The sequence below is a fragment of the Mandrillus leucophaeus genome, unplaced genomic scaffold (assembly GCF_000951045.1).
Source record: "Mandrillus leucophaeus isolate KB7577 unplaced genomic scaffold, Mleu.le_1.0 Scaffold213, whole genome shotgun sequence".
NCBI classification, from domain to species: domain Eukaryota; kingdom Metazoa; phylum Chordata; class Mammalia; order Primates; family Cercopithecidae; genus Mandrillus; species Mandrillus leucophaeus.
In genome coordinates, this window is record NW_012102177.1 from 2,089,937 (window position 1) to 2,117,028 (window position 27,092).

Sequence of the window (27,092 nt, forward strand, 5' to 3'; positions counted from 1 at the left end):
CCTCACACTGCCCTCCTCCTCCTCCCCTCACACTGCCCTCCTCCTCCTCCCCTCACACTGCTCTCCTCCTCCCCTCACACTGCCCTGGGCAGGGGTGGGGATGGGGGGCATGGGGGGACCCCAGGGAACACAAAGCACTTCCTGGCGTCCACTGGCAGCTGCCCTGATCTGACCGCACACCTCCCTATGGGGAGGGAGGCACAGTGCCTGGCAAGTGGTGCGGTGCCACTGCAGGTCACCCCTGCCTGTGGGGACATGTCAGAAAGCCCCAGCGGGGGCAGCTCTGAAGCAGGCGGGGTGGCCAGTGATGGCTCCCGGGCAGGCAGCAAGGCCAGCACTACTGCATGCAGACTGCCGAGGAAGGGACAGGCAGCTGTCACCTGCCTGGTGTTCTCTGTGGCCTGGCAGGCCCAGACCCTGCCCTTGAGGAGCTCCCAGCAGATGGGGTGGAGGGAGGACCCGGCAGGACTGAGCTGACAACCCCAGGGTCAGGCACCGCTGGTCTCCAGGGGGCAGACAAGCTGTGGTCAGCAGGGGCGAGAGCAGGCCTCAGCTTCCCTGCTCCAGGCTCCCACTTCACACGCCCCAAGGCACACCTGGCCCTCCCCGAGCACCCTGCACCCATCGCCTGCCTGGTACCACCCATCTGTGCTGATGGCAGCAGCTCCTGGGCACTCAGGGCCTCAAGGGCCAGAGGGTGGGACCTTCTTCAGGTAGCAGGTGAGACAAACGCTTTAGAACCAAAAATGACCGAGGGCCAGGGACTAAGGGCCCGAGGCGGCCGGGGCAGGCTTCTGTCTCCCCCCTCGGGCTCACAAGGCCCTGACCGCTCAGAAGAGAGACCATCCATGCCTTCCTAGCTGACCCTGTGTCCAGGAGGCATAGGGCTGCATGGACTTCTGCTCCCCACCCTGTGGGGCCCTGACCAAACAGATGGAGACAGACCAGTGTGAGGGGTTTCTTCTGAACACGGAAAACCAGTGTGATGCGCCAACCAACAGAGAGGCTTGCCCTCCCAGCCCCAGCCAATGACCCTGTGAGTGACGGCCACACGGACCCCTGAGGGCTTTCCCCCTCCTGGGAGGAACTCACTCCTCAGCTGCACACGGTCTGACCACACCATGGGTCTTGGCAGCCAAGCTCGAGCAGCTGCCACTAGGGCACATGACCGCAAATGCCAGGTCAGCAGCAGAGTGAGGAGGAACTGAGGTGAAGCCGGCACCGTGGGAAGGGCCAGGACACGGTCTACACCAACCCCATACCCAGGTCCCCTGGGGGTTCAGGTGGTCCCTGGCCACTCAAAGACAGGAGCCTGGTGGTGAGGGCAACATGGGCCACAGCCACAGGCTCCCTTCTCTGAGTCCCTTCTCCCTGGCAGCGACCTTTCTGAATGACAGCCTCCTCACCCCTGCGAAGCTTGGGGCCTCTGCTGTGGAGAGGCTGGAGCACCCACCTGCCACCCGCCCAGTGTGGCCTGCGGCCCTCCCCTCCCCAGCCCTGTCGTGGTCTGCAGGCAGGAGCGCACAGGTACATCACCCCTGGTCTCTGCATGGGCCATGCCCTCTGTTGGAATGCCAGTGTGAGTGACCGCCCCTTGGTCAGACCTCTCCACCTTTAAGACCCAGCTCAAGAAGATAAGCGGTTGCCAGTGCAGGAGTGCAGGAAGAGCCCAGAGCACCCAGCAGGCACGTGTGGTGTACACAGTGGGCCGGCTCTAGTAGCCCCAGATGGCGCACGACCTACTGACCATCGTGGGTTAGGGTGGCAGCCGGCTCAGTTATCACGTGTCTGATGGCGGCATCCTCTCTATGGACACAGCTGAGGGGAACAAAGGCCTCCCTGCAGGGGCAGTGTCTTGAGGGGACAGTGAGACCCCGGTAGAACTGAGGCAGAGCTGGGGGCCAGAGACAGGGAGGAGGAGAGGAGAGGGCTCGCTTTTCTGAGTCCAGCCATTGAAATGACTTAGGTTTTTCGTGTGCGAGCCACTCAGAGAAGCCGTGAGCAATTTACTCTTTGGTTTCTGAAAAAGCTGGGAGGGTGAGCTGCTGAAGACAGACACTCATTTGAAAGCCAGCTAAGTCTGGGGCCCTCACAGCACTGGAGGTGACACTTTCTCCTTGACCGCCCCAGGCCTGGCTCTCTCCTTTGCCAAGGACTTCTGTGCACAGAAGGCCCAGCAGGCACCAACAGGGGCAACGGTGGGGGCAAGGGGCACCTGAGCCAGCCGAAACTCTCATGGTCCCTAGAATGACCGAGCCTGTCAGCCTCACCTGTCCTTCCTGCGTCCATTTCCCAAATAACCCTCTGGACCAAGGCCTCCCGCTGCAGGGACAGCTGCTGGGGACCCACACCAGGGAGGCAGGTGTGTGCAAAGACACGCATGCTCTCATTAGCAGTGCCGGTCCAGCGGCTCTGCATCTTACAACAAAATGACGCAACGGACACTGCGCCTGGGGGACCCTGAGGAGCTGACCGAGGCCCCCGTCCTAAGGCCCAGGGGCTTACACTGTCCCCACGGCTCCCTGTGCACCTTCCCTGCTCAGAACATTGCCATGCCCTGGGTCCCCTGGTCCTGTCCCCCAGACACGGCCTGTGGTATAGACAAACGGCCACGCAGACTCTAGAAGTTGCCTGTGAGGCCAGTAGCCAAATATGTGTGCTCCTGTCCCTTTCTGCAGATGTGACAGCTGAGCCAGGGAGGGTGACCTGCCCTTGGCCACCATCTAGTTCCTTCCTACCCCTGCCTGAAAGGCATGGAAGCCCCTACCTGGCACACCCTCCAGAGCCGGTGGCACTCTTTACGAGCCAGAGGCGTCCAGTCCCATGCCCACCACGCAGAGCCCTCCCCTCCCCTCTGCCTTGTCCCCTTCCCTCTGCCGAACACTGCAGGCACTGCTGGCCACAGGCACGTCCTGGCTGTCCACTGCCTCAGTGCCCCAGCTCCACCTCGCCCTGTCCCACCTCCCGTGCTCTGCCCTCTTTCCTCCACTGCATGCATTGCCAGATGCATCTGCTGTTTACTCTCCAGTCTGTCATCTGCCAAAACGTGGGGTGGAGGTGTCGAACAGAAGTGGGAAGAGGGCGGGGTGTGGTGAGGTGCAGAGGACTCCCCAAATGGCCCACCCCGGATCTAGTCAGCTCTCTGACATGTGCTCTCTGGAGGTGCCAAGGGGGCGGCTCACGGCTCAGAGGTTTGAGGAACGGTCTGCACACTCAAGGTGGTCCCCAGCCCCTGCCCTCAGGAGCCCAGGCTCATCTAATCCCTGCCCTGCACCCCCTGCTGAAGGGTCTGCGCCCCAGACCAGTCTTCCCTGCAGTGACACCTGGGACCCCACAAAGCAGGGGGCTTTGTGCCTACCACTATCCAGCAGGGTCTATCCATCCAAGTGCTCCAAGTGCCTGCCAGCAAGGCTTCCGGAAAGAGGGAAGAGAGAAAATAGAGAGGAGATGATGAGAGCAATAACCAGAATTGGAGTCCATCATTCACTGAGACTGAAATGGCTCACCAAGTGCCGAGAAAATGAATGTGGGGACTGAACAGATGACTAAAAAGTTGACCCTTGAAGCATCTGAACAGAAAAAACTATACATAAAGGGCATGCTTCTCCATCGCAATGCTGTATGTTAGAAACCAACGGAGCAAGGTCTTCAAAAGGCAGAGGGAAAATGACCAATGCAATCTCATACCCAGCCGAACTATCAATCAAGTGTGGGCAGTAGCGACGTCTTCAGACATACAAAGACTCAGGAAATTCATCTTCTGTGAATCTTATTTTAGGAAGATCCTGGAGTAGGCATCTCATTTAGCAAAAAAGGAAAAGAAACAAAACAAAACAAGCAAACTTGGGAGTCGGGAGCTCCAACCCAGGGGGCGGTTCCAGGATGTCAGCAACACATCCCGCTGGGCCTGTCACGAGCAAGGGGACAGAAGCTCTAGGTAAAAAGGGGCAAAGGCCGGGCGTGATGGCTCACACCTGTAATCCCAGCACTTTGGGAGGCTGAGGTGGGTGGGTCACTTGAGGTCAGGAGTTCGAGACTAGCCTGGCCAATGTGGCAAAACCATGTCTCTACTAAAAATACAAAAATTAACTGGGTGTGGTGGCACATGTCTGTGTTCCCAGCTACTTGGGAGGTTGAGGCAGGAGAATCACTTGAATGCAGTAGGCGGAGACTACAGTGGGCCGAGATTGCACCTGGGTGACAGAGAGTCTCAAAAAAAGGGGGTGGGCTGGTGGGGGATGGACAGATGGCCTGACGCAACTGAGTAGTTGGTGGGAAAAAATGAATGGTAGGTGTGTGGCAGATTCTGGAATCATTCAGAAAAAATTAATCCATGAAGATAGAAAAAAAGGCAAGTAAAAATACAAGGCAATCATGAATTCCAGGAAAAACAAAAAGCTACATAGAAAAGAAAATGAAGTACTACTTGCCTCAGAGGTAAATGATGGTTTTGAAGGCATCATCATGTAAACAGTGATTACTGTAACAGTGAATACTGATTTAATAAAACGTGAGCTTTAACTGTATGTGGATGATGGGTGGGGTGAGGACAGACTGTGTGAGGGTGTAAGAACGCTTCACCATCTATTGAAACAAAGTAAACAGAGACTATCTAAATCAATAAATTAAGAAATAGCACTATATGTTATTTAGAAATATGAAGGTAAACACCAGAAGTATGTTGAGAAACCTGCAAATGGTTCTCTGGAGCGGCTGGAAAGAGAAAGCAGATCTGCTGGTTTTCATCATAAGCCAATTGGAACTATCTGTTTTTAAGTACGTCTATGAATTACTTAAAAAAAATTAAAAGTAAAAGAAAATGAGGGAACTGACCAACAAAGCGTATGGAAAGAGGCTCCAGGGCGTCAGTTACCAAGGCAGTGGCACAGGAAGCCACAGGCAATACCAGGAGAGTGGTGGGAAGGCAAAGCCGGGCAGCGGCAAAGAGTAGGCACGAATACAGGGTGACCCTCCTGCCATCTGCTTGCGGATGTGAATGAGACAGTGAGAACAGCCATCTCCAAGTGTCTTCACTGGAAAGCAGAAGGTACATATACCCCAAGACGCAGCGAGTCCTCTCCCAGATGCACATCCCAGAGAAACCTTGTTGTGTACACAGGAGGTATGGGAGAGGCTGCAGTGGCGTTCTGGTAACAGCTCCAAATGCCCACCATGGTGGCGCGCTCACCTCCACGGTGGCATACTCCACTCAGCAATAAAAATGAACAAACGGCAGCTACTCACAACACCATGGGAAACGTGACGAAGAAGGCTCTGCACATCAAGACTGGATTAGGATGGTAACGTGTATTTTATCAAGTTCTCAAAAATAAATCCCCAGAAAACACTATTCAGGGATATATATATATATATGTTGAAAATTATTATTATTATTGAGATAGTCTCGCTCTGTCACCCAGGCTGGAGTGCAGTGGTGTGATCTGGGCTCACTGCAACCTCCGTCTCCTGGGTTCAAGCAATTCTCCTGCCTCAGCCTCCTGAGTAGCTGGGATTACAGGTGTGTGCTAATTTTTTGGTATTTTTAGTAGAGATGAGATTTTGCCATGTTGCCCAGGCTGGTCTCGAACTCTTGATTAGCCTGCCTCGGCCTCCCAGAGTGCTGAGATGACAGGCGTGAGCCACTGAGCCCAGTCTGTTTTTTTTAAAAAGTGATGAGCTGAAACAGGAAAATTCAAGTCAGAGGCTAGCCCTGGAGTGTGGGGCTGGGGTGGCACCGGGTGCTCAGTGCCTTACGTGGTGCTGATCATGTTCTCGTGCCTCCGGTGAGCAGCTGGGGGTACAGGTGTTCACTGTGACCATTTATTTCCTATGTACATTATGAAGTTCTTTTGTATGTCCCAAACACTTCGTGTCAATCAAAGTTTAAAGAAAGGAAGAAAGACAAAAGTGAGACCCAAGAAGGCAGCCTGAGAGGCCCAGCTGGCCTTCCAGGTGAACCAGTCTTGTCAAGCCAGAGCCTCCGTCCCCAGAGCTCCCCGCCCTGTCTCTACCCTTTGGCTCTACTTGCAACCCCCTGCTACCTCCATGCCCAACAAATCCCAGGCGTCTTCAGCACTTCCTCTCCCCTCTCCTCTCCTCCTACGAACTACGCTGCTGTGGTGAGCAAGACAGGCTCCACAAAAGGGGTGGAGGGCCCCTGTGGGTATCAGTGAAGGCGGACCACCTCAAGGGTGGCCAGGTTCCAAGGCAGTGGGGGTTGCCCTGAGGTTTAGTAACTAACCATGCATTAATGAGTCTGAATGCTCCGTGGCCACTCTGGGAAGGAACCACAGGTCCTGCCCAGCCCAAGCATCCGGCTGGTGGTTGGTTCACCGTCCAGGAGTGCCTTGGGGATGCAAACAGGGCCATTTCTCTCCTTAGGGATCTCCCTCATTGTTGCCAACCTGATGCGGGAGGCTGGGGACCCTGCCCAGTGACTTTGCTGGCAAATGATGTTCTTTCAGGGTGGCAAACCTCTGGCATCTTCCGTGAGCACAGCCCCAAGCTGTGGTCCGGCTGCATGGCACTCACAGCACCCTGGCCGCCAGAGCAGATCTCTGTGGACACCTATGCATGCCATGTACTGGGACAGACCAGGGCTCCCAGCGTTCACTCCTGAATGGGGCACACACTGGTCACTCGAGGGTGATGGGGAGACCCTGTCCGCACCACTGGCTGCTCACTACCACCGTCCAGTCAGTGGGCAGCAGCTGTGACGTGTGGCCATCCCCGAGGCGCCACATCAGCAGCTGGGGTTGCCTGTGTCTGTGCTGCTGGCCGACGTCCCTCCCTCTCACAAGTGGCGGGAGGGGCCGGCCCCTGAGACCCTCTGCGGGTAACAGGGCAGCTTCTCCGAGGCGGGTGAGGTGAGGGCATGGCCAGTGAGGCTAAGGCACACAGGCAGGGCCAGACCAAGGAGGGTCTGGTTCACTCTACAGGAAAACGAGGTTGGATGAGTAATGGCCCTGAGTGCAAAACTCACATGGATTTCAAAGATGAAGCATGAAACGTCAAAGAACTTGAAATGCGCTATGAAATAATTCTAGTCTGCACAAATTGCAGCTTCTTGTGACAGAACACACAATGATCGCCTGGATCATGCACTTTGGCATTTAATTATGCTTGGTTTAATGCCCTCTGCGACCTGAAGCTGTTCTGACATTTTTCTGGGCACTGGTTTAGTGCGTCCCACAATCGGGTAAGATCTAGACACTGCTGTCAGGGCGTGGCGAGTTCTAAAGTCCAGAGTCTGGATTCTTACAGGACAAACACAGACCTGGCCTGGGAGCCCCACTCAAACACAGAACACCCCAGGGAAATCCTGCGGGTACAGCCCATGCGCTCTGAGTGTCTTCCAGGCAGGAGGGCGGGGCAGGCAGGTAACAGGTGAGGCCAGCATCAACCAGGCCGGGCCCTGCAGCCCATGGTACCTGTCCCTTGCTCCTCCAGTGGCTCACGCCCATGGCTGCAGGGGGCTTCATTTTGTCTCCTCTGCCTTCGAGTGCTGCTCTGACCCAAACTCACGCCTGCATCTTCTTATTGCTGACTCTGCCTTCCGGAAGCTCAGGACTCCAGCCAGAAATGAGACTTCAAACCTGGTTCAGGGCATGTGGGAAGTCCAGAGCTGGGCTGGGGAAGGAGGGGCACAGGAGACTCGAGCCTGGTGAGGGGCTGGTGCAGTAATTCCACCTCTAGGAAGGTGCTGGCCCTGGCGGGAAGGGCTGAGACATGGCAGGGCCGCCTCAGAGGGTGTGCACTGGAGTGTGAGCTGTCACAGGGAGTCATGGCCATGCAGGTGGAGGCTAAGGGCAGGGACACAGTGGACGGTCCTGCAGCCCACGGCGGGGGTGCCAGCAAGACCTGAAGACATGGAGAAATGCCTGCACCAACCTTGGAGCTGACCACGGGGTTCCACGAGCAAAGGTCTATCCCTTTCCAACGTGTAGGACAACAGCACGCTGTGGTCATGGTTTTGTAAGATACACACATGCTCAGAAAAAACACCACCCAGACAGGAATGGACTATTCAGTGGCTGTCTCAGCAGTGAGATAATGAATTTTTTTCAGCATTTTACTATAAAAATGTTTAAACTGACAGGAGGTGAGAGCTCAGTGAAAACCCATAAGCCCAAATGTGACCATAACGTTTTCTTTATCTATTTCTATATTGTCTGTAATTAAACATTACATAAACAACCTAACAGGAAATTTGGCCCAAGAAGGAATGATGTACGTGAAATAATGAAGATCACGAAAGCCTCCCTGCTGCCTGGGACAGGGTGCAGGGTGCAAAGGGGCCATCACACGGGGCCAGCCGCGCCAGTCCTGCTTGCTTTGCATTTGTCCAGGGTGTGTCCCTCCCCTCCCATGCCCGACGCTGATGGCGGTGCGGGGGTGGGTTCCATGAAACAGGTAGAACCCGCACGTTCCTAAACTCAGATCCTGAAACAATGGCAATTTTTCTACCAGTGCCAGCAGAGGGGAAGCTCCCTAACTGTGGGTGAGGACGCTGCCATTTAGAGTCAGAATGACAGAACTTTTTTTTTTTTTTTTCCCTAAGAAATATTGTTGCATTTCTTCTAACTCAGTTACTGGAAGAAAATGGTTTTCCGTGGCTCAGAGGAAGAGTCCTTGGAGGGCCGGCTTCAGTGAAGCCACAAGCATGCCTGTCACATTCCAGCCCCCAAGGACAAGGACATGGTGTGGTGAGGGAAGCTCTGAGGGGCCCCGAAAGTCCTCTCTCCCAATGGTGCGCTTGGATCTCCCAGGGATCAGGGGGCCCACTATGAGGACAGAGGCCATTACCATGAAGGTCGCATCTCAATGATTAGTTTTAAAAACCCTACTCCAGGCAAGGCATGGTGACGCGCACCTCCGGGCAGTCCGAGCTACCTGCAGGCTGAGTGGGAGGATCACTTGAGCCCAGGAGTTCAAGGCTGCAGTGAGCTGTGATTGCCACTGCACTCCAGCCTGGGCAACAGAACGAGACTCTGTCTCTAAACAAAACCAAACCTGGACTCCAAGGGGCATCAGAAATTCAGAGAGGCAACCTGGGAGAACATTCCTCCGAGGACTGCATGAGCACCTGGCAGCACTCAGCAACGGCACCTGCTACCCCAGCCTACCCTGACTGCCGGCCTTGCCCCAGGCCCATGGGACACCACAGGGCACCAGGATGGTTCTCTCCGGAAAGCGACCAGGCCTCCCTGAGGCCTGGGTTCTCATCACAGGAAGGAAATGACAACCTTTAGGAGGATGCCAAAACTGGGAGCTCACGGCATAACACGCCACCGTCACCCTCATCGGCACTGTCTGCTGCCAACCCTACCAGGGGCCCCTGGTGCCTATGCCCCTGACAGCACCAAGCAGTCCAGCTTCTACTCAGTTTGTTAGAAAAAGTGGAAGTCTGACTTTGGCTCCAAGTCCCACTGCGGGGTGGAGGCCGCTGAGCACCCCACGTGGGGCGGGTGGCCGCCTCCTCTTTCCTGTGGCAGGAAGGGGCCCTCAGGCACGGCTCTCCAGGGCCACAAGGCCGGGCTGGCTGTCCACAGTGTCATTCCCTCTGAGAGGGGGCAGCTGCAGGTCCAGGAGGCTGAGGGTGGGGAGACAGCCCCGAGGAGACAACCCGCTCCCAGGAGGCACAGGCATGTGAGCCACGGCCTGAGAGGGAACGGCTTCCCCATCGCTCTGGTGTGACCCTGTGCGGGTGTGCCTGCACCTGACCCAGTGCCGCAGCACAGGCCTGGCTTGGCCCGAGGGCAGGCAGCCCCTCCCCTCTGCCTGCAGAAAAACCCAGATCATCAAGTTCTGAGCTGGCAGCAGCAGGCTGGGGAGCCCCTCTCCAAATGCAGCACAGAAAATGCTGGGCTAAGGCTGTCCCTTCTTGGTAACGTCTGCAGAAGAGTAGTGAGTTTTTTCTTCATTAACTCAATCTGCTTCCAAACATACCCAGGTCTGGAGAGAGGCCCCATGACATCGGTGGTCAGGTGCTGTGTGGACACGGGGCAGTCCTCGCTGCCCACACCCCTTCCAGAGAGCCCCCTCTCGCCTCAGGACACGCGCAGGGCAGGCGAGGCTGACCCAACCCCAGGGAGCCCCTCGCCAGTGACCTGACAGCCTGGGCGTGTCCCAGCTGGAGAGATGAGGAAGCAACACCAGAGAGGCCAAGGCCACCCAGCCCCTCAAGCGTGGGCTGGGCTTGGAGCTGGGTCAGCTGAGGTCCAGCCTCAGCCCAGTCCCTTGGCAGGAAGGGAGCAGCAGGGCTGAGGCCCATCTCCCTGCCCTGCCCCCTCTGGCAGACAGAGGCACCTGGGTCTGGACAGGACTGGCCAGCTGGTGCCTGCTGGCCTCATGACGCTGCTCCTGCCCTGCCTACCTCCAGCAAAGTGCGGCATGGGGGCGCGGGGGAGCCTCCTTGGCTCACCCAGGGGAGCTGAATTCTTACGGATGGGTGGGAAGGGAGTCCAGGTGGTACAGGGCTCTGTGCTCACGTGGCCCTCAAGAGACAGGCCTAGAAAACTGCAGAAAGTCCCTGAGGAGGAAGACGCCCAGGGGATGATGTGTAGCCAGGTGTGGCTGTGTGACTGGCCATCACGATGTCCTTAGAGACAGCCTTCTCTGCCCTGTTTTCCTCCTGCTGACTGGAAAGCGGACGTGACTGCTGAGCACCAGCAGTCCCCTTGGATCATGAGGCAGGAGCTTTGCAGAGCAAAGAGAAAGAGCCTGGGTTCCTGGTGCTTCCTTGGCTTTCCACCAGCCTGGTCTGCTTATGCTGGGCTCCCTTCCAAAGGGACGGAAATGAAAAATAAACTGCTGCCCCGTTTTGGCCTCTGAACCTAATCCACCTATTCAGGGAGATACACCAAGGACCCGAATGAGAGGAGAGGCTGGGCTCCCGGGCGAGGCCGGGGGGCCCTGGCAGCAGCCTGGGCTCAGGAGTAACTGAATTATTAATTTACTGAACTCTTGGCGCTTTACCCAGTAACCCCGTAGGATGAATTATTCTCATGTTGCAGATGAGGAAACTGAGACCTAGACAGATTCAATAACTAGCCCAGGCCACAGGGCTGGTCAGGGCGGCACTGGGATTGGAGCCCACACCCACCGGGACCCAGGCTGTGACTGACTGAAGAGAACCATTCGCCTGCTGAGCCACCGCCTCCGGGCTGGGAAGGGCAGGCTGACCTCGCCAGTTCCGGAGGCGACGCGGATACGACGGTCCAGCAATGCTGCTCAGGACGCCCTGCTGACCAATGCCCAAACCTGACCAGGAACAGAAAGCACAGCCCGTAGAGCACAGTGAATCAGTGAAGACTCAGAGTGGTCGCATAAAGAAAAAACCACCTTCGGCCCCGCAGTGAAGACGCAGCAGGAGCGGGCTGAACCACTTGAAACAGGAGTCGCGGCCGTCTAGCGGCACCGGAGGGACAGAGCTGAAGCCCTGGACTCTGGCCCAACCCGGTGGTACCTCGCTGTGGCTCGCTGGGGGGCCTCCCTCCAGCCTCCCGGACAGGGTCTCTCTGATCCCTCACAGCCCCCCAGCCCCCACTGGCCCGCGGCAGATGGTTGAAAACGCTGCCGGTGCAGAGCTGGGCTGTGGCCCGAGGAGCTAAGGGCAGCTCGGCCAGCGTCCTATCAGCACTGCCAGCCCCTGCTGGGAAGCCAGATGGGCAGAGACCCCGAGGCAGGAGGGCATGTCGGGGCAGGTCTGTGTGTCCCTGCAAGGCAGGATGTGGCAGGGCAGGGACAAAGCTGCTTGAACCCCACCTCTGTGCCTCTGCAACTGTCCCGGTCCCTTCCAACTCCCGCTAGCCGGTAAGGCCTGGAATCCAGGGGAGACACCTGTGCCTGCCAGGAGCTCCTACCCGGAGGGGAGCTGGGCACTGCGGAGAAGCAGAGGGCCCAGCCCGGAAGCCTGAGCGTGCCCAGGATGCACAGCCCAGCCCTGCATGTTGGGCTCCAAGTGCTGCAGGCCACAGCTCCTAACACAGGAGGTGCTGACTGCCCCACATCGGGGGCCTCTGGACCTCAGGGGACCAGACACCCTGGGGAGGGGCTCACTGACTCCGTCCTCACTGCCAGGGGGCTCTCATCCCCACTTTGACCCACTCAGTTCCACCTCCAAAGTCACCTCTCCAGCAAGTAAAAACCAGCTGTCCTATCAGATTCCAAGCACCTGGCTCCAGGCCCACAGCTGCGTGTCCTGGGCAGGCCACCCCTGTGAGCCCACTTTCCTGCAGGTGAAAAACGCCAGGACTCTCCGGCTGCCCATCACAGAGCTCGGGCAGTGTCCCCAGAGCCCCTGGGTGACTGCTTAGGAGCTCCGGGGCACTGCACAGGAATCCGCTCACAGCCGGGGGCACCGCAGGCCTCTGTCACCGCAGCAGCTCCCTGTCTGGACAGAAGGGGCCCTGGTAGGTTTCCAGCCCTAGGGCTTAGCAGTGCTCACATCTCTGTCTCCCCACTGGCCTAGTTCTTCCCTGGTGGCAGGGACCCCACATGATGGGGGGCAATCCCAGTGACCCCCGGCACAGGACATGGTGGTTTAGGAGTCACTGAGCAGCTACGCTGTGAGACGCTCTGCTCCACTCGGAGCAGTCAGGGAAAGGTCCATGGCGGAAGTGACCCCGAGCCAGGTCTCAGGTGAGGGGGTGGCCTCCAGCAGTGCCACTTACACCTGGAACTGTGTGAGAGCTGGAGGGTGCCGGGCCCCATGGCCTGGTCCTCACGAGCATGCGTTCTGCAGCCTCGGACTCACCCCTCCCTCCCCCATTACAGGGGTGACAGGGGTGGGCTTTGGCCAGGCTGCCGGGGTGTGGGTCAACCCCTGTGTGAGGTGCCTGCTGGCAGGAAGACCTCGGCTCCTTCCTGAGGAAGATGCAGGGAGCTCTTGGTGGCTTCCTGAGTTCCAGAGCTATCGCCACGCCTGCCGAAACACCTCTCCCACTGCAAGCCTGGGTTACAATGCAACTGACTCCCGGGACTGTGGAGATTTGGATATAAAAATGGCAAAAACCGACCCCACAGCTGTAAATCCCACGTTCTAGGTCAAGAAATGGAGGCTGGGTGGCCCTCTCGCCTGCCGAGGGACACAGGCCTGGACGGAGCTGGAGCAGGGCTGAGTTACACCCATGGGGCAGCCCCACAGCCTCGCCCCACTTCCAGGGCCCCGCAGCCATCCTCCTGCCTGCCCTCTTCCTGGGGGCTTTCCTGCAAGGGTGTAGGCTTCCTGGCTGGACTCTGCTCTCAGGCTCCTGCAGCCATGTCTGCAACTAGGTGCTCAGCAAGGGCAGGGGCACCCGGCTTAGGCATCTCGGCTCCACCCTCCAATGGCCTCTGTGCCCAGGTTGCCAACACAGACACCTGGTCCCCTCATCCACAGGCAGTCCCCCACCCTAGGGGCCTTCTCTTGCCTCCCTCCCACCTGTTGCCACCTGTCCTCAGTCACACAAGGCCCCAAGTCTCTGCCATCCCTCCCGCATTACACCCACGGGCACACACCAGCCTGTGCCCCAGTCACTCATCCCTGTGCCCCAGGTGCTGTGCACACAGCAGCACCTACCACACTGTGGAGGTACCATCTCTTTTTTTTTTTTTTGAAACGGAGTCTTACTCTGTTGCCCAGGCTGGAGTGCAGTGGCGTGATCTTGGTCACTGCAACCTCTGCCTCCCGGGCTCAAGCGATTCTCCTGCCTCAGCCTTCCGAGTAGCTGGGACTACAAGCCCGTGCCACGACACCTGGCTAGTTTTTGTATTTTTAGCAGAGATGGGTTTTTGCCACGTTGGCCCGGTTGGTCTTGAACTCCTGACTTCAGGTGATCCACCTGCCTCAGCCTCCCAAAGTGCTGGGATTACAGGCATGAGCCACTGCGCCCGGCCCCATTGTCCCTCTTAACAATGGGGCTGACTGAGCCCCTGAGAGGGTGTGAGTTTCCCAGGGCCACAGCCAGAAAGGGAGAGGCACCCCATGGCTGCAGTCCCCCATCCCCCACCTGGTGGTTTGGGCCTAAATGCTGAGCTCAGCTTTTCTGGACCTGCCAGTGCTCCTGCTAAGCACTCCTCCCTGGAGGCGTCCAGGATGCCACCACTGCGGCCCCGCCAGCAAGCCTGGTGCCCGGGCCTCACCAGAACACCCTGTGCTGTGACCTGACCTCTGGCCTCCAGGAAACAGGCGGCATGCCAGAGAACACGCACTGATGGAGTGCCTACTGCATGCTTTAGGTCACCGACCGCCAGCCAGGCCCTGGGGCCGCAGTCCCCATCTAGCCTGTTTCCCAGAGTCAGGGAGCTGCGTGTTCCCCGCTCTCTGGGCTCTCCCCTTCTTCTCTGTGGCCTCCCGGCCAGGGGTCTGGTGGAAGTGTGACCCCTCTGTCCCATGCCCTTGAATGTGGTATGGAGGTGGGGAGAACGAGGCAGCCCCCGGGTTCTGGGCACTCCCCACTCCCCTCATGGGCAGGGCAGGTGGCTCTCTCTCCGGCCTGCCCTGGCGGCAGCGTCCACAGACCCCACTGGGGTCCAGCAGCGTGAGGCCCTGCCTTGCCCTGCACTGGGCGCCTGTGCACCCAGTCTCCCAAGGCCTTGTCCCACCTCACAGTCAAGCTGCTAACCTGGACGCCTGCCGCTACGGCCCAGCGCTGCTACCCTGAGGGCCCAGCTGCACTGTGCAGGGAAGGTTCCAGGACTGGGGCGGTCTTGGGGGATGGGCAGGGCTCTCTGACCAGCACCTGGGCCAGTGAGGCTCAAGGGAAGGCCCGTCTGCGGCACCCCTGCCTCTGCCTCCACCCTGCCAGGCTGACTCTTGCCTGGGGGTCCATACACTGTCTCCCTGCCTGTGGTGGGTGTCCCTGCCTGCCAGTTACTGCTTCCCACCGGCTTGGGCAACCATCCCCATGGGCCAGGGCCTTTCTCCACTGATGGGTGGTGCTAGGAGCTGGGAGCTGAGGGCCTCCACCCCACCCTCAGGCCGGCAGTGGGACGGGTGCCGTCTGCCCCAAAATAGCTCTGTCCAGCAAGGGGGCTGAGGAAGCGGATGAGACAGTCAGAGGGGACACAGGTCCCAGTGTCAGACAGATGAACAGGTGGGATTCCTGCTCTGCCAGCTATCCCCTGTGTGGCCTAGGGACAGTCACCTGGCCCCTCTGAGCCCCAAGGACTGTTTCCATAAAACAGGTAGACAGAAACCCACTTCCAAGGCTGGCAAGGATCTGGTGGGTGGCATATGTAGAGAGCATTATAGCCTACAACACCCTGCAGGGGTGAGGGCTCATCCAGCCCAGGACAGGCGTGGGGGCCCCCAGCAGGTGCAACAGGTGTGAACTGTGTGACCTCACCGCGTCACAGTCCCTGCCCCCAGCAGGTGCAGCAGGTGTGAACTGTGTGACCGCCCCCAGCAGGTGCAGCAGGTGTGAACTGTGTGACCCTCACCTCGTCACAGTCCCTGCCCCCAGCAGGTGCAGCAGGTATGAACTGTGTGACCTCACCGCGTCACAGTCCCTGCCCCCAGCAGGTGCAGCAGGTGTGAACTGTGTGACCTCACTTCATCACAGTCCCTGTCCCAGTCCCATCCCATCTGCCATTCCTATTCCTCCCTCCCAGGGGGATCTATTGCGGCCGAGGTCTGCAGGCTGGAGTCAGGGTCCTGCCCTCACAGCATCCCGGAGGGACGGGAACATGGTCACTAAAGACCTAGGCAAACAAGCGCCAGAGAGAGGGGGGTCAGGGGCCTCATCAGACTCCAGGTTAGGAGCCTGGAGGACGAGGAGGAGCAGGCTTGGCAAGGGGGCCGGGGGTTGAACTTAGATAGATCTGCAGAGCAGCAGAGGACATGCAGGAAGCCGGCGAGGGCCCCTGGGAGCTTGCACTGCATGCCCAGGCTTTGCAGGCCATCCAAGTGCACGGGTCGGTCAGAAGAGGAAATGAGTTCATGGTTTCAAGGACAGGACCCTGCTATTAAACGGTGGGAAAACGGAAAACTTCTGACCTTGTTTAAAAATACTGACTTGTCAAAAAATAAAACACAAAAGGCTTTATTAGGGTAGGTTTAGGAAATACCTTCTCAGCCCCTCCCTCACAATGTCCGCAGGCGGGTGAAAATCTGTGCAGGCTTTCCAAACAAGGTCAGCAAAGGTTTCAGAAAACAGAGCAGGCTGCTGGCCACGATACGCCTCGCCCCCTGTCAAGCTGAGCCCTCCCAGATAGAGGAACCAAAGCCCCACCTGGCTGCCTGGGGAACAGCATTCCCCAAGGCAGGAGGCCCCCCTGAATGCCTCCTAAGAGCCTGAAACTCCCATCTTCCCCTTGGGGTGGTGGGGGAGCAAGTGACCAGGAAGCAGAGGCCCCACACTGGGGGAAGCCCAGAGGTTTTCCTTCAAAGCCCCCTGAACTGCACGATCTCATTGGGCCCTGACAAGGAACCCTCTGGGGCAGGGGGTGGCTGAGCCATAAGGTGGACACACACTGTGGGGTGCTGCGCAGGCCACACCCACCACACCTCCACAAAGGCACAGACGGGAAGGAAGCGCCCAACCTCCTGGCCCCAGGAATGGTCACTGCCATTCCTGACCAGGGCAGTCCCCCGGCAAGAGCCACCTCCGTGGATATACCCAGGGCCCGGGGCACTCCCCAGAGAAGGTGCAGGCGAGGCCTCTGAGATGCAGTCCCCAGCTGTGGGCAGGGACAGCTGCCCCCCCACTCAGTGAGGGTGAACAAGACCCCAGCAGGCCCCCGATGGGCTGCTTCTCCGACAGCACTGAAGTGGAGGTGCACAGAGAACTGGGCAGAGGGCTGGGATGTGAGGCTTAGGACCGCCCCCACCTGGCAGGTGTCAGGTAAGGCTGTGACTGCTGGAGGTCCTAGAAGTCACCCCCAGCGTAAGGACCACAAGAGGAGGTGCTGGCAATGTCCTCCCAGCAGGGTCAGCTAGAGACACCGGGTCCAGGGGTGCTCTCCACCAGCCCTCTTCAATGAGGGGAGAACAGGCGGATCGGATGGCTTTCTGGGAGCCTGACCCCTGTCAAAAAGCCCAGGTGGCTGTGGGCAGTCTGGCCCCAGATGCTGCTGACTGGACACCTGGAATGGGGCTCTGCTGAGGTCTTCCATGAGCAGAAGGGGTGAGGACCACCTCCTCACCTGTGTCCCACTGCCCTTCAGCTTCTCCTGCCTGCTGCTCCAAGGCAGGGCTCCAGCAAGGGCGTGAGGGTCCTGCGGGGCTGCTCGTTGGGCATGAAGGCTGCCCATTCATATTGCACGCCTGCCCGCCTGGCACTTTCTGGCTTCTGACGCCGGTAGGCGAGATGTCCCTTTTGCCTGAAAGCACACACTCATACCTCCGGGTCACGGGAAGGTGACGGTGCCCTGCTTCTTCCCAGGGCGCGCAGTCGAGCAGCACGGCAGCCGGCTAGCGGGGCGCTGGCTCAGCCTGAGACCTGTCTCCAGAGCTGTGGCCTCCTCTTGCCCTGGTCAAGAGCTCTGGGGCTCACTCCTCACTCCTTCTGCTTCCAGCCCTTTGGCTGAGGCTACTGCGGGGACTCACATGGCCCTTCCCCTTCCTCACAGCCTGTAACTACACACCCACCATGGCTGTTTGGGCCCAGAGAGAGAGACGCGGAGGCCCGAGATGGAGGCTGGAGGCAGTGTCAGGTCCTGCCAGGGTGTGCACTATTCGTACCCAGCTAAGAAACTGTCCCTGCCAGGTGAGAAAGTGCTCAGGGCCCCAAGACCAGCCGGCACGAATTGATACCTACGCCCGGTGACTCCATGGCGGTAGAAACGCACAGCCCTTTCCGGGGCGGGGACTCTGCATTAACACAGGAGCTCAGTTCTGCACGCGCAGTGAGCAAAAGAGCCACATCAAAGCTTGTGGGTACAGCCTGATGCCAACTCTGGAAAACACACGAACTGCAGAGACGGAGCAGAAATGCAACCCGCGCCAGGTGTGAAGACGGTTCTCCCTGGGCCATTTTTTCTTTTTCTGTATTTTTCCAGTTTTATATAACCAATCATGTATTAGAAAACAAACAAACAACAAAAGGATAATGTACACGATCGAACCGGACTTTCTCACAGGAGGCAGGAGAGTCAAGGAGGCCTGGGAGGCTCAGGGCCTCCCCAGCAGCCTCTCAGGACATCTTCAAAGCCACAGGACCATCACCAGTCATCAGCCTGTCTCAGGGACAAGAGGGCGAGAGCTCACATAAGGATCACTGGGGGTGTCCCTGGGACCCTTCCAGGCTCCACCTCCTGCTGAGCCCACAGCTGGTGGCAGGTGCCACGCCCTACAGCAACTCATCTCAGGGTCCCAGGCAAAGCCCTGGTGATTCTCACCCGCATGACCCCACAGAGCCTCTCTGCAGAGAAGAGGGGCCGACGCCTGCCCCCTCAACCCCCGAGTCCAGATAAACACAGAGGCGGCTGGGGAGAGATGGCCTTGCACGCTCTTTAATGTAGACTGTTTCTCCCCAGACAGAGAAATTCAGAGCCTCAACAGCGTACCGCAGACATAAGCCATTCTGTGCCCAAGCGATCTGCAGCATCCAACTCTGCACTCCCGTGGCCCTGCTGATCTGGCTCTACTTACAGGAAGGGCGACAGCTCTGGGTGATGCACTGAGAAAGCTGTCACCTGAGCAGTGACCTGGGGGACTCGGGAATGCCGACTCTTCCAGAACCAGGACTCCCTCAGCCATTTTATGGCCCCCCATCAAGCACTTCGCTCGTTTTATTCCTGCAACCCCGGTATGGTCGCCACTATCAGATCCCCCCTGCAGACGGGCAAGTGGAGACTCAGAGATCTTTCTGCAGCCAAAGTCTCCCAGACACCAGAGGTGTCTGACTTCACAGGCCACAAGGCATGTCTGCCGCTCACCCACGTGCACGGTCCCTGAGATGAGCAGCACGCGGCTCCCAGGGGAACCCGGTGTGCCGTTGGCACCACCAACAAACAGGTCTCCAGCTTGCTAAGGGATCTGCCACCCAACAGCTGTGTGGCCCTGACGAGTTCCCCAAGGAGTGCATCTGGCATCTGTTTCCTCCTTGCACAAGACAAGACAATATGCCTCCTGGAGGTCACAGCATGACGCCCGGAGTGAGGATGGGCCCACCCCAGCTGGCAGGGAAAGAGAGGAAGCTGCCGGAACAGACTTACCTGCTTTCACCAACCACAGGTCAGAGGCACCAGGAGAACATGTAAGAGACAGAGAGAGGGTAACTGTCAAATTATTTGTGTAAAATGTCCAAATATAAAAGTCACAAACAGCCCAATAGTCTCAAAAAGCAAAAATCAAAGCAGTAGTTTAAAATCTTCCTAAAATATTGAGGAAATGTCTGCAGCTTACTTTCCAATGCTTCTACTAAAATGCAAAAGCACGTATATAACTACATATATAAATACACATATAACAGCAAGCGAGAGCACCCACTCACAAGCACAAATACTGCAAAATGTTAACAAGCAGTGGGTCTCCGTGAAAGGTATGAGGTTCATTTTGCTACTATTTCAATGACTTTGTAAGTCTGACATTTTTCAAGACAAAAAGTTAGGGGGAAAATTCCTACAAAGAAAATGCCAGGCTCTCTACCAAGTTTTAAAAGAACCAGATTTTTGTAAGCAAACCCTCCTAGACAACAGTAAAGCAGTGGACACTCCCAATTCATTCTATGAGGCCAACATAATCTTCCAAGACCAAAGTTGGAAAAACGCAAAAGAGAGGAAAATTGCAGCCTGGTGGACAGATCTGCTAAGCTCACTGAGTTCAAATATAGATACAAAAATTCCTGAACAAAAATGTTATCAAATCCAACCCAACTCAGCATATGAAAGATATTACACTACGACCATACTTAGTAACCCCAGGTATGCAAGGATGGCTTAACAGGAGAAAATCCATCCATGTGACTCATCACAGCAACAGACTATAGATCTCAGTAAATGTGTAAGAAGCATCTGCTAAAAACACTATTCATAATAAAAACTCTCAGGCAACTAGGAATAGAGGTCCCTTAATTTGGCCGGGCGTGGTAGCTCACACCTGTAATCCCAGCACTTTGGGAGGCTGAGGGGGGCAGATCACTTGAGGTCACGAGTTCGAGACCAGCCTGGCCAACATGGCGAAACACCGTTTCTACTAAAAATACAAAAAAAAAAAAATCCATGCATGGTGGCACACACCTATAAAGAGGTTGAGGCACAAGAATCACTTGAACCCAGGAGGTGGAGGTTGCAGTGAATGGAGATCACGCCACTGCACTCCAGCCTGGGCAAAAGGATGAAACTATCTCAAAGAAAAAAAAATTCCTTAATTTGATAAAGTATCCCCAAAACCTAGAGCAGGCACGGTCCCCATGAGGAAGAGTCAGATGCATTCCCTTTAAGATCACGAATAGGACAAAGATGTCCGCTCTCTCTGAGGCAACTCTGCACGTACTGGGGATCTCAGCTGACACAATAAATCAAGGAGGAACTAGGGACCTAACTCCCAGTAGAGTCCCCTTGTCTGTCCTTCTTGTCTTTACCGAGCACCCCGGGAAGGCATTACTAGGTTGGGGGCTTCACACACCCTCTCAGACAGCCGGAGTCCCGGCACGGGGGAGGATTACTTTTCTTGCCCACTGCCCTTGCCCTGGGTCCAGAGCACCCCATAGTTAGGGCTATGGGTTTGCACTCAGTGAGATGTGAGTCCTGGAGGTTTGGGGTGGCCATGGCACCGGAACGGCAGGAGGAAGCAGTGGTCTCCTCAGTCTGGATCCTCACTGTGTCTCCTGGGCGCTAGACCTCCGGCAGGGAGGGCCCCAGGCACTGGGTGAGCTCAGCAGGTGCGTCAGCGGGAGCAGCTGGCTTCTAAATGGGCTCCGCAGGCCTGAGGCAGAGCCCCTGAGGGAGAGCCCCTGGCTGCAGGACCTGGCCCTCCACAGGCTGACGCTCTGCCTGGGCAAGGTGGAGCTCGAGGGAGCCAGGGCACAGGCTGTGTGCCTCACCTGGCATGGCCTCTCCAGCCTGGGGCTCTTGCTGCCTCATACCAGTCCTGCTGCTTTCCATCACTTGGCCCCTCCTCCTTCCACGGGGAGGCCCTGGACAGACCTCACGGAGGCAACTCAGCAAGGACGTGGCTAACAGCTGTGCAGGGGCGCTGGCCCTGTAGCCTGCCAGGCGTCTCTCCACAGGCTCTTCCCCAAGAGCCTACACACGCTTCCCCATAGGTGCTTCTTGCCCTCCGTTCCTTTCGTCCCACACCCTCCCTGCTCAGGGCTGGCAGGCTCCTCTGAATGCACACTCTTCTCGAGGCCCATCCAGGGGAGACCCTGACAAGCTCCTCCATCCCAGGGTGGCTGTGTGGGGAAGGGTCTGGCTCAGGAGAAGGCCCCTGGATGCCAGAAGAGGGGCCTGGATGGAGCCGGCAGGGGAGGCGGCACAGGGCAACAGTGAGGAGGCTGAATTGAGGCCAGGGGGCTGGGCCCAGAGAGTGCCAGGGATTCCCGGCCCTGCCCAGCTCTAGGCCCTCCCAGTGCCACAGAGACCACCTGGTGAAGGTCTGGGGAGAGGAGTGCCCAGAGGGTCCATGCCAGGCACTCTGGGCCTGCTCACACCATGTGTGCCCTTCCATGGTGCCATGCCTGGCAGGATCTTGGCCTGGAGCGGCTCTAACTGTGGCTGGGCTCCTGATGAGGTGAGGTGGGCCCTGTGCTCCAGGCCCAGCTATCTACCCAACACCTTCTCAGGGCAGGGATGCCCACACCAGTCTGGACACAGAACAACCCGGGGCGAGACACGTACTGGAGAAGACGGTGCTCCTCACCCCGGCGCTCTGGGACCTCACTTCCCAGGAGCTGGAAGGGACCAGCCAGGCATCCCGGCGAGGATGTGGAGGGTGGTGGAGGACCCACCCCTGCCTCGGGGAGGGCGGCCAGGCTCACAGGGAGGCCGTGGTATGCGGGCATGTGAGTGGGCAGGGACAGCCCAGCAAGGGCTGCGGGAAGCAGGGAGGTCAGTGCCCCGTGCAGAGGCTCCAGATCGAGGGCATTCAGTGTGCCGCAAGCCAGGGCAAATGGCACGGGGGGAAGGGGCGGAGGGGAGAGGGCATGACTCACAAGGCCACGGGGCGGGCAGAGGAACAAGGGCAGGAGGAAGGGCAGGCGGGGGTGCTATCAGCTGACGGGCTCCTGCTGGAAAAGGCGGCTCGACTCACAGGAGGGCACCTGAGACATGGGGTATGGGGGAGGGCAGCGGGCAGGGCGAGCCCAGGCAGGCCTCCCACTTGGCCGCCTCTCCAACTCTGTTGCCACTCCTATTGCAAAAGGGCCCTGGAGACCACTCTGGGTCTGGGGTCCTTGGCGTGGCTGCGGCCCCCACCTGCCCGCAGCCTGTGTGGTTCCACCCATGGGCCCGGTGGAGCTGGTCCCTGCTCTGCCCCTTCACACCGGGCCTCCCTCCCAAAGGCCAGGCCTTGCTCTGCACACAGGGGGACCCACACCAGCCAGGCACTCCAGTGCCCCACCCGCACACCCCGTCTCCCGCGGAAGCACACCGCTCCCCGGCACAGCCCGCTCTGAGCCACAGGCGTGTCACGCAATATGATGCTTTTCTCCTCTTTTGGCCTGGCTCCCCATTAACCTGCCCGAGGGCCAGCCTGGGCCTGGGCAGAGCAAGGCCTGGGGAATGGCTAAGGCTTTGAGGCCTGGAATGAAGCATGACCGTCACTCCCTAAAGCCATGAGTAAAGCTAGTCTGAGGGGTGGTGGTGGCTGCCGCCAGCTGCTGGGCACTTTCCTTTCGAACACTGGGGTGGCTCCAGATTTCCCAGAAACCACCGTTCCTCGTACCCCAGGAGGGGAGGGGACCTCGTACCCCAGGAGGGGAGGGAGAGCAGCAGCAGACCATGGTCCTGAGGGGCGCTTCCCGGGGCCACAGCCTTGGGGGATGTTTGGCAAAAGCAGGGGGCTGGTGTGGACGGCGTTCAGGCCTGGGGGGCTGGAGCCAGAGGAGGAGCATGCTCCCAGACTCTCTGGGGCCCACGGGGACAGAGGGCAAAGAGAGGCCAGCAGGTGGCCTCAGGTCACCAGTGCCTTCACCGGAAGGCGAGTTCCATTTATACCAAGCACCTGTTTTGGGGGTCCTCTGGGGGTTAAGGAAGGCGGGATTAACCACCAGCTCAAGAGGCCAGTGCTATGTGAGCAGGGTCTGTGGCCACATGGGATCCAGTTAGTCCTGTGGTCAGCCTCTAGGTGCGGAATGGCCATGCTGAGCCAGGCAGAAGCTGACCCAGGCCTGCTGAACATTCCAGGGCAATGGTTTGGCCACAGGGTGGGGGTCCATGCTGAGACCACACTGCAGGGACACAGACAGGGGCACCATGATGGCACTATTCCTGGGCCCCGAAGCCAGTAGGCTTGGCTCTGGGCCTCCTTGAGGGCAGGGCCCTGCCTTCTCCTCTCTGCACCTGCCCTGCTGGCCCACACCCTCTGCTGGAAACCTGCCCCAAACTCCATGAAGCACTATCCTTCACATCACAGCCTCTGGGCCCATGGAACCTGAGCCTGGACTTGACAGCCTCCTTCTGAGACCCCACGTGGCTCTTCTGTCATACACGCCCTGTGCCCAGCCCCGGCACTGTGCTCTGAATGGCCTGCACCAGGCCAGTAACAACTCACTGACTCTACTGCATCAGAGGGGGCACAGGGCGGGATGGGCTGTGATCAAGGGCCCAGGGCCCCGCCCATGAAGTGCCACAGCCCCGGAGGGAGGGGAGGGCTCTCCCTAGCTAGTGCTCGGGTCCCCCTTTGTTCTCAGCCTGTCTACTGGCCGGGTGGGACCTGCCACCTTTAAAAACTTGTTCACCCTGGGGCAGCCTGTCAGAGTCAAGAGGCGCTGGCTCTTAAGATAACACCAGGCGCTGGTCCTTAAGATAACACCAGTTTCAATAGGTTGGTGGCCCAGGCAGGACGTCACACTCCCACCTGGGAGCCGCGGCCCCTCTGAGGACAAGTGCTCTGGGGCCTGGAGAGCTGGGAGAAGAGGGCAGGCTACTGGGCAGTAGAGAGGCTCCACCATGAAGAAGGGAGGCCTGTGTGTGTGTGTATGGGGGTGTGTGTGTGTGGGTGTGTGTGTGTGGAGGGGGAGACAAAAGAGGTCTTCGGACCACCCCCCCATACTCAGGCTCTGGGATTCCCTGGCTGTGGCCCACAAGGTACAGGGGTGTCAGCCTGGGTGGGCAGGCCCTGGAGCCTCCTGCTTCCTGAAACTACTTCCTTCAGGCACATTTGTGCTGATTCTCCATGGACACAGCCCTGGCCTCCCCAGACAGGCTCCAAGAGGAACAAGGAAAATAAGAGGCAGTTGCCAGGATACCCAAGGCTCAGTGGGCCCCATGACCTACTCCAACCCACCTCCCCTTCTTGGCTTTCCTATGTGGCAAGGCAGAAATGCAGGATTCTGAAGGCAGACGGGTCTGGATGTGCCCAGTGAGGAACCAGCAGCCAAGTGACCGTATGCAGATTCAGTGCCCTCTGGGCCCTGGGTCCCTCTGTCCTCAAGGGCTACTGTGGACACCGTGAAATGTTGCCAGCTGATGGCACAGGCAGCATCCTTGCTGCCTCCCCTGTCCTCATTTGGTCCTCTCCTCACTCCAGGGCAATGGGTACCATTCTTCTCTCCACTTTAGGGCAGGGGGTACCATTCCTCTCTGTTTACAGTTGAGGAATCAGGCACAGTGAGGCCTTGCTCAGGGCCACACAGCCAGGCAGCTGCCTGGGTGTCCACACCCTTGACTGCAAGGCATTGTGACTAGGCTCCCAGCACACACTGAGACCCGAGAGGCTCTCCTGGGACTAACACAAATCTTTCCCAAACTTTTCCAAAAAAATGAAGTGAAAAGAATACTTCCTAACTCATTCTATAAGGTCAGCATTATCCTGATAGCAAAGTCAGACAAAGATAGGACAAGAAAATTACACACCAATATCCCTTATAAATTCTGATGAAAACATCCTCAGTAAAATACTTGCAAACTGAATTGAACAGCATATAAAAATGATTATGTATCATGACCAAGTGAGATTTATCCCCAGAATGCAAGGATGGTTCAACATATGAAAATCAATGTAGTATGCCACAATAAAAGAATGAAGGAAAAAAACCATATGATCATCTCACCTGATGCAGAAACATCATTTGACAAAATTCAGTGCACCTGCATAATAAAAACTTTCAACAAACTAGAACCAGAAGGAAACTACCTCAATGTAATAAAGGCCATTGCTATGGACTGAATGTGTGTGTTCCACCGAAACTCATGTTGAAGTCCTAATCTCCAACATGATGGCATTTGGAGGTGGGGACTCTGGGAGGTAATTAGGTCATGAGGGTGGAGTCATAATGAATGGGACCGGTGGCCTCATAAGAAAAGACATGAGAGATGATTTTCTCTCTCTTGGCCATGGGAAATACAGAGGATACACAAGCCAGGAAACAAGCCCTCAACAGTTCCAAATCTGCTGGCTCCTTTATCTTGGACTTGGATCTCAAGAACTGTGAGAAATAAATGCTTGCTGCTTGAGCCACCCAGGCTATAGTGTTTGTTATAGAGGCCGAACTAAGACAGCCAGATATGAAAAACTCACAGTTAACATCATATTCAATGGTGAAACACTGAAAGCTTTCCTCTACATTGGGAACAAGGCAAAGAAGCCTACTTTTGCCACAGCTATTCATCAGAGTACTGGAAATTCTAGCTTGACCAATTAGGTAAGAAAAATAAGTAAAAGGTATTTAGATTGGAAAGAAAAAAGGAAAGTTATCTCTCTTCTCAAATGACATAATCTTATATGTAGATAACCCTAAAGAATCCACCTCCACACACAAAAAACTGTTAGAGGTAATAAACTAACTTAACAGTGTCGTTAAGAAAATAAAAATTAAAGGAAATCAGTTGTATTTCTATTCACTAGCAACAAACAATACAAGAAGGAAATTAACAAAACAATCATGTTTTTGATGGCATCAAAAACTATAAAATATTTAGGAGGAGACTTAACAAATGAAGTGAAATACTTGTATACTAAAAACTACAAAACACCGATGGAAGAAATTAAAGACAACACCAATAAATGGAAAATCATCCCATGTCCATGAACTGAAAGACCTACTATCATTAAGATATAAATACTGCTTACGTAATCTATGGATTTAATGAAATCCCTATCACAACCCCAACAGTATTTGCTGCATAAATAGAATAACTTAACCTAAAATTCGTATAAAATTTCAAGGGATCTTGAATAGCCAAAGTACTTGACAAAAAAGGGTGGCTCATGTCTGTAATCCCAGCACTTTGGGAGGCCGATGAGGGAGGACTGCTTGAGCCCAGGAGTTCGAGGCCAGCCTTGCCAACAGTGCGATGCTATTTCTACAAAAAATTACTCAGGCATGGTGGAGTGCCTGTAGTCCCAGTTGCTGTGGTGGCTGAAGTGGGAGGATCGCTTGAGCCCGTGAGGTCAAGGTCAAGGCTGCAGTGAGCCATGTTCGCATCACTGCACTCCAGCTTGGATGACAAAGCGAGACCCTGTCTCAAACACAAACAAAAAAAACCCCAAACCAAAACAAATACGAAACAAAGTTGGACTCCCATTTCCTGATTTCAAAACTTAACTACAAAGCTACACTAGTCAAAACAGTGTGGTACTGTCATAAAGATAGACATACAGACCAATGGAATACAATAAAGAGCCCTCAGAAATCAACCCTTGCATATACGGTCAAATGGTGTCAAGAATACTCAATGGGGAAACACAGTCTTTTCAACAAATGGTGCTGGGGAAACTGGATTTCCACACATAAAAGAATGAAATTGGACCCTTATCTAATATTATACACAGAAATTAACTCAAAATGGATTAATGACTAATGATAACACCTAAAACTGCCAACTCTTAGAACATAGAAGAAAAGCTTTATGATACTGGATTTGGCAATGATTTCTTGCATATGACAGCAAAACACAGGCAACAAAAGAAAAATAGATTAATTGGGCTTCATCAAAATTAAAAACGTTTACGCTAGGCGCGGTGGCTCATGCCTGTAATTCCAGCACTTTGGGAGGCTAAGGTG

At 56.5% G+C, this 27,092-nt stretch overlaps 1 protein-coding gene across 1 annotated transcript in view; it reads right to left on the minus strand.

The window, feature by feature from the left end:
- Positions 1–19,392, minus strand: part of HS6ST1 (heparan sulfate 6-O-sulfotransferase 1) — a 24,216-nt gene extending 4,824 nt beyond the window's left edge. The window contains exon 1 of the mRNA XM_011980502.1: positions 19,141–19,392. The gene's annotated coding sequence lies outside the window, so the exon portion shown is untranslated. The remainder of the gene's footprint in view (positions 1–19,140) is intronic.
- Positions 19,393–27,092: the final 7,700 nt, after the last annotated feature.